This window comes from Galeopterus variegatus, unplaced genomic scaffold (genome assembly GCF_000696425.1).
Source record: "Galeopterus variegatus unplaced genomic scaffold, G_variegatus-3.0.2 Scaffold378, whole genome shotgun sequence".
Classification (NCBI taxonomy): domain Eukaryota; kingdom Metazoa; phylum Chordata; class Mammalia; order Dermoptera; family Cynocephalidae; genus Galeopterus; species Galeopterus variegatus.
Window position 1 is genome coordinate 10,438 of NW_007726489.1, and position 8,373 is coordinate 18,810.

Genomic DNA, 8,373 nt, shown 5'->3' on the forward strand with positions numbered 1-8,373 from the left:
GCTATATCTAACCTAGTTGTACACAAGATTTCATCTTGTCACCTAGAGTATGAACTTCAAGCAAATAGAATTTTATCCCAGACTTATGGATTTAGAACTGAAACGAGTTTGGAGATAATGTTTAAAATTGCAGGCTCCAAGATGACAAGCTTTTCCAACATTACAAACTTTTTCACCTCTCTGGTTTTCACCTACTGTGTAATTCTTATTTATCATTCTTTTAATCTTTAATACTTTTTAATTCAGTCACCTTTTGCATTTGCTTCTTATAGATCTAGCTGCTGTTCTTCACACATACTTATTACATATGTATTACTTATTCTTTAATGGGTACTGAAAGAGCTTTAAGGACAACAGCCTTGCCAGCCAGATAATCAGAATCAACCCTGGCAATCAATGGGGTGACATGTCACAGCCACATCACCCTCACATCCCATTGAATGTTTCACCTACAAAGAAAAGATAAATGCTTAGGTGATAGATATGCTAACTATTCTGATTAGATCATTATACAATATATGCATATATTGACACAACAAATTGTATCCCATAAACGTAATGAAAAAAAATTAAAATTAAAAAATAAAAGGGCTTTAAGGAAAATCAAAGACAAAGAAAAGCTGTGTCTTATCATGCATAAGTCTTATATTGTGGAACCTGAAGGTTCTTGTCCTGGTTTTAATGCTAACTTAAATGAACTGTAGAACTGAACTCATTATACATAGGAAGTCTGATGTGAATCTCCTTTAAAATATCTGTTTTCTAGGTTTGGAATTTATACATACCAAAATTATTTTACCTTTATGAGTGAATACTATTAGCACTCTATTAGAACAGAATTGGTGCATAGGAATGGGTTGTCCATAATGTTCAGAATACTTAAGTATCACAAAATTGAAACTGAGATTAGGAATGGGAAAACTCAGTAGTGCACGTTTCCTCCTCTGCTGGTATTCCCTTTTACCTCAGGAGATACAGCTTCAGGGCATTCATCAATTCCCTTAGTAATACTTCCAATTTCCCTATTCAGCTTCTCATTTTGTTTCTAATCCAATTACTGTTTCTCCAAACTCAGTCCCCCAAAATACTTTTTAAGTCACCAGCCTCTTCAAATGATGCAGACAATTAATTTCCCCATGAAGCCAGTGAGCAATATTTGAATTCAGCACCACACTGTATTTCAAAAAAGTAATAGAAGTGTTTCCCCACTTATTCTTTTCTCAGTGGGTCTCTATTCAAACATGACTTAATTTACAAAGACTTATACAATGATAAAAATTTAAGCTTTTGTCCCTTTATGGTTACAGTGATATCCTGCAAAGAGCTTCCTAAACAGAGTAATGTAAACTACCTCTAACTATTCCTCAGAAGATTACTCTGTACATTTCAAAAGAAATAAATTTATGAAATTGGTCTTTGAAGTCCTAGATTTAAAGAGGACTTCTAATGTTTCATTAAAAATATCGCACTGCTTTATAATTCTCACATTGAGTTTCTATTAGACTTTAGTATGTAAGCCTAAAATTGGGGAAACAATGGTGGGAAAGCAATAGCATTATATGGGAGTTGTGTACCATTACTAATTGAGTCAAGTAACTTCATCTAAAACAGGGTATTAAGTCCTCTTCAAGAGATTATTGATAAGAACCAGCCAAGTTCTTATCTGAATGTGAGCAGAATGATGTATGTAACTCAGATAACCTATTGCCAACATTTTAAAACACTTTAATATAAATAATAATGACTAACTTACATGCATTTAAAAGTGCATTCCGCATAAGATATGTGATTAAGGGTGTTTGGAATTTTCAATAGAAATTTCTTAAGGGTAAAACTGAATTGCTTAACTGATAGAAAAATTATTGATGTGGATGTTTGTCAACATCAAAAACTTTTCTTGAGATTTAAAAAAATCACACAAATCTATCTTATATCTGTCTGAAACTATACTTAGTCTATTTGTCTATTTTTATTTGCAAAAAAAGCATGCTTTTTTGGCTTTTATTTTCAGTAATATATTTGCATGGTAAAAATAAAATAATGCAAAAGAGCTTATGATAAAAAGCAATAGTTTCTTCCTTTGTGCCTCCTGACCTCCAGTCTCAATTCATACAATCAATTACTACATTTAATCAGTTGAAATAATGTCTTTGGGAGTGATTTTTCTTGAATTGTCAGTATTAAATATTTTCTATTAGTGTTCCTGTATAAAATAGTTTTGTTTACACAGTACCTAACTTCTCTTCTTTCTAAATATATCAAAAAATGTGTAGTTATTTCAATGTTTTTGTGGGTTAGATTCAAAATTTCGATGATACTTAAATACTTAATCCTTATTTTTCTCAACTTTTAAATGGAATAATAATTGATTATACATATTCATGGTGTAGAGTTGAGTATCATTACCTGTGTACAATGTGTGATGACCAAATCAGGATACTTAGCGAGTCTAAGGACCTGGGGGGAAGGGAAGTGCACACAGCCTAGCAGCCACCAAGGTGAGCTGAGACCCGTGCAGCACTGGGGCTCAGTCTAAGGCCCAGGAGGGATGCAACCACAGCCAGCAGCCTCCAAGGTGGGCTGAAACCCATGTGGCACTGGGGCTCAATCTAAGGCCCTGGAGGGAAGGGATGCACACACAGCCCAGCAGCCACTGAAGTAAGCCAAGACCCTGTGGCACCAGGACCCAGTCTAAGGCCCCAGGGGGAAGGGAAGTGCACACAGCCCAGTAGGCACCGAGGTGAGCTGAGACCAACACAGCACCAGGGGCTCAGTCTGTGGCCACAGAAAGCTGGAACACTAAGACACCTGTTGTAATATAGACACTGCCACACCTTCTGTCGCCGCAAGGACAGTTCACCACCACAGTAGCAGCCAGGGCCACTCTACAGGCAACCTGCCACTCACATGACTACATTGATATAAGAAGGCTTACCAGTAAATCCTGCATATAGAGGAGGAAATTTTTATCCTCATAGCCAAACCCAGAGTAACAGAAGAATGACTAAACATCAACAAAATAATACTAGAACTACAAACAAACAAGAAGATGTGACACCATCAAAGGAATACAGTAATGCTCAAATTCCAGACCTCATAGAAAAGGGAATCTTTGAACTGTCTGTAAAGGAATTCTGAGCAATGATTGTAAGAAAGCTCAAAGAAATAAAAGAAGACTCAATTAGAGTACACAAGGAAACAAGAAAAAATATCCAGAATAAGGAGAAAATTTACAAAGATATTAATACCTTAAAAAAGAGAGCTGCAGAACTCCTTGAAATGAAAGATTCACTCAAGGAAATAGAAAAACAACAACAACAGAGAGCTTGAGCAGCAGGTTAGAGCAAGCATAAGAAAGAATTTCAGATCTCAAAGGTGGTCTTTTTGAAATAACCCTGGCAGACAAAAAAAGGAAAAGAGAATTTAAAATAATGAAGACAATCTGAGAGATAGCAGACAACCACAAGTGCTATTAAGAATCAAATTGTGGGTATTCCAGAAGGGGAGGAGACAAGAAAAGGTATTAAAAACCTGTTCAACGAAATAGTAACAGAAAACTTCCCAGGTGTAGGGAGAGATACAGGAAGTTCAAAGGTCCCCAAACAGATTCAATCCAAAAAGATCCTCTCCAAGACACATTACAGTTCAATTTGCAAAGCTCAAATGCAAAGGGAGAATTCTGAAAGCAGCAAGAGAAAAGTGTCAAGTCAACTATAAGGGAACCCATATCAGACTAACAGCAGACTTCTCGACTGAAACCCAACAGGCCAGAAGAAAGTGGAATGAAATATTCAAAACAAAAAAAAAAAAAAAAAAAAAAAAATTGCCAGCCAAGAATTCTTTACCTGGCAAGGCACTCCTTCAAAAGTGTGGGAGAAATAGTTTATTTCCCAGACACAGAAAAATTGAGGGAGTTCATGACCACACAACTAGCTCTGCAAAAAATTCTCAAAGGAGTTCTGCATCTGGAATCTGAATAATGATGATCACTATTGTGGATACACAAGAAAGAGCAAAACCTGCTCTTAATACAAAAATGTCAGTGAGAAAGAGAAAGAAGCTAAATCATGCCACCACAAATTTCTAACTAACATTGAAGAAGAGAAATAAAAGGGGAAGTAATGATAAAAAGATATTTAAAACATCTAAACAAAAAGCAATTGAATGGGGCCAGCCCGGTGGCGCACTGCTACAGTGCGCCGCTTGAGAGCGCGGCGGCGCTCCCGCTGAGGGTTCGGATCCCACATACAGACCGGCCGCTCACTGGCTGAGCAAGGTGCGGGCGCAACATCAAGGGTTGCGATCCCGTTGCCGGTCCCGGTCTGGTACGGGCGCGACACTGAGGGTTGCGATCCGTTGCCAGTCACGAAAAAAGACAAAAAAAAAAAAAAATAGCAATTGAATGACAGGAATTAAACAATACCTGTCAATAACTATCCTAAATGTGAAAGGATTAAACTCCCCATTCAAAAAGTGCAGTTGACTGATTGGATTGAAAAGCTAGATTCGAGTGTATGCTGTCTTCAAAAGACCCATCTCACATATAGAGACACTCATAGACTAAAAGTGAAGGGATGGAAAAAGATAAACCATGCAAATGGAAACCCAAAACAAGCAGGAGTAGCTATTCTCATATCTGATAAAATAGGCTTTAAACCTAAAATCATAAAAAGAGACAAAGAAGGCCGCTATATAATGATAAAAGAGTCTATCCAGCTAGAAGATGCAACAATGATAAACATGTATGCAACCAGTACTGGAGCACCCAGATATATAAAGCAAACACTCTTAGACCTAAAGAAAGAAATAGGCCCTAATATGTTAATAGTGGGTGACCTGAACACCCCTCTTTCAGTAAGGGAAAGATCTTCCAGGCAACAAATCAACAAAGAGACAGAGGTTTTAAACTACATTTTAGACTTACTGGACCTGGCAGATACATACAGAACATTTCACCCAACAACTATTCAGTATACTTTCTTCTCATCAGCACATGGAACATTCTCCAGGATGGACCACATATTATGTCACAAATCTAGTCTCAGAAAATTTTAAAATATTAAAGTCTTTCCAAGTATCTTTTCAGACCACAATGGACCCAAACTGGAAATCAATAACAAGCAAAATCCTGTAAACTACACAAATACATGGAAAATAAACAATAGAGTCCTGAATGACCTATGGGTCCAAGAAGAAATTAAACAGGATATCAAAACATTTCTTGAAACTAATGAAAATAAACATACGTCATACCAAAACCTGTGGGATACTGCAAAAGTAGTACTAAGAAGCAAATTTATTGCAATAAATGCTTATATCAAAAGAATGGAAAGACTTCAAATAAACCACCTTTCACTATGCCTGAAAGAACTTGAAAAAACAACAACAATCCAAACCTAAAGATAGTAGACGGAAAGAAATAATTAAGATCAGAGCAGAATTAAATAAAATAGAGACCCAAAAAATGATAGAAAAGATCAATGAAAAAAAAGTTGGTTTTTCAAGAAGATAAATAAAATAGACAAACCATTAGCTAGGTTAACAATAAAAGGAAAAGACCCAAATAACAAAAATCAGAAATGAAAAGGAAGACATTACAACCGATACCACAGACATATGAAGAATCATTTTAGACTATTGTAAACAACAGTATGATAACAAATATGAAAACCTGGAAGATATAGATAAGTTTCTGGACACAAACAAACTACCCAGACTGATCAGAAAAGAGACAGAATATCTGAACAGACCAATAGCAAGCAATGAGATTGAAGTGGTAATCAGCAAGCAATCTTCCAAAAAAGAAAAGCCCAGCTCCAGATGGCTTTACAGCTGAATTCTACCAAACCTTTAAGGAAGAGTTAATACCAATTCTCCTCAAACTATTCCAAAAAATTGAAACAGAAGCCATACTATGAAGCCAACATAACACTGATACCAAAACCAGATAAAGACAAAACAAACAAAAAAAAAGAAAATTACAGGCCAATATCCTTGATGAACATACATGCAAAAATCCTCAACAAAATATTAGCAATCAGAATACAGCAACACATCAAAAAAATTATACACCATGATCAAGTGGGATTCATCCCAGTGATACAAGGGTAGTTCAACATATGAAAGTCAATAAATGTGATACATCATGTCAATAAACTCAAGGACAAAAACCATATGATTATCTCAATAGATACTGAAAAGCATTTGACAAATTCGACATCACTTCATGATAAAGACTCTCAACAGATTAGATATAGAAGGAAAGTATCTGAACATAATAAAAGCCATTTATGACAAGCCCACCACCAGTATCATTCTGAATGGGGAAAAACTGAAGGCTTTTCCCTTAAGAACAGGAACAAGACAAGGATGCCCTCTCTCACCACTTCTGTTTAACATAGTACTGGAGATACTAGCCAGAGCCTTCAGGCAAGAGAAAGAAATAAGGGCATGCAGATTCAAAAAGATGAAGTCAAACTGTTCGTATTTGCAGATGACATGATACTATAAATAGAAAAACCTAGAGACTCTAACAGAAAATTAGCACTGGTTAATATTTTCAGTAACATTGTGTGATACAAAATAAATGCACCCAAATTAGTTCCATTTATATTCTTCAATAATGAGCTAACAGAAAAAGAAATCAAAAAAGTAAGCCCATTTACAACAGTCACAAAATAAAATAAAATAAAATAAAAACCTAGGAATCAACTAAATCAAGGAAGTGAAAGATCTCTGCAATGAGAACTAAAAAAACTATTGAAAGATATTAAGGAACATATAAGAAGATGGAAAGACATTCCATGCTCTTGGACTGAAAGTATTAACACTGTGAAAATGTCTATACTATCCAAAGCAATCTACAGACTCAATGCAATCCCCATCAAAATGCCAATGACATTCTTCACAGAAATGTAAAAAACAATCTTACCTTTCATATGGAACAATGAAAGACCCCGAACAGCCAAAGCAATCCTGAGCAAAAAAAAAAAATAAAGCTGGAGGCAAAGCACTATCTGACTTCAAATTATAGTACAAATCTATTGTAACGAAAACAGCACGGTACTGGCATAAATATAGACATTCAGACCAATGGAGTAGAATTGAGAACCCAGAAATCACTCCTCAGGCTTACAGCCATCTCATATTAGACAAAGGGAACAAAAACATACATTGGGGAAAATACTGCCTCTTCAATAAGCAGTGCTGGGAAAATTGGATATCCATATACAGAAGAATGAAAATAGAGAGTACGTCTCACCATATACTAAAATCAATTCAAAATGGAGTAAAGACTTAAGTATAAGACTATGTAAAATTACTAAGGGAAAATATAGGTGAAACACTTCAGCAACTAGGTCTGGGCAAAGACTTTATGAACATGATCAGGAACTAGGTCTGGGCACAGCCTTCATGAACATGAGCCCAAAAGCACAAGCACCAAAAGAAAAAAATAAACAAATGGGACTTTATCAAACTAAAAATCTTCTGCACAGCAAAGGAAACAATCGACAGAGTGAAACAACAACCTACAGTGGGGGAGAATATTTTTGTTAACTATGCATCTGATAAGAGATTAATATCCGTAATATACAAGGAACACAAACAATTACATAGTTAAAAAACCAAAATAACCCAATTAAAAAATGGGCAAAGGAACTGAATAGACATTTTTCAAAGGAAGACATACAACTGGCCAACAGGTACGTGAACAAATGCTTAACATCACTAGTCATCAGGGAAATGCAAATTCAAACTACACTGAGATATCACCTCACCCCAGTTAGACTGGCTATAATCAAAATGATGGTGAATAACAAATGCTGGCGAGCGTATGGAGAGAAGGAACACTCCTGTACTGTTGATGGGTCTGTAAATTAGTACAAACACTATGGAAAACAGTATGGAGGTTTCTCAAACAACTACAAATAGATCTTCCATAGGATCCAGCAATTCCAATTTGGGGTATATAACCAAAGGAATGGAAATCATCATGTTGAAGGGATACCTGCACTCCCATGTTCATTGCAGCTCTGTTCACCATAGCCAAGATATGGAACCAACTTTAATGTCCATCAAAAATGGGAGAGACTCTTTTCTGTAGAAGTGTTCTGTGTTGACAGTAGGGTTGGGCATTTGAAGTTTGGACCTGGATGAGTGCCATAGTGCAGACTTCTTTTGACTTCTGCAACTGTATTGAGTCTTGGAGTTGTCTGAGGGTGCCTTTGCAGTTTAGGCCATGGGGCCCCCAGCAGTCTCTGGTTGGGGTGGGTATCTCTAGGGAGGTCTGTTATGGCTGTGGGCCTGTTCTGGAGAGGCCTTCTTTGCAGGGTCAAAGCCCTGCCCATTCCACTGTCAGTCGGTGAGAAGGTG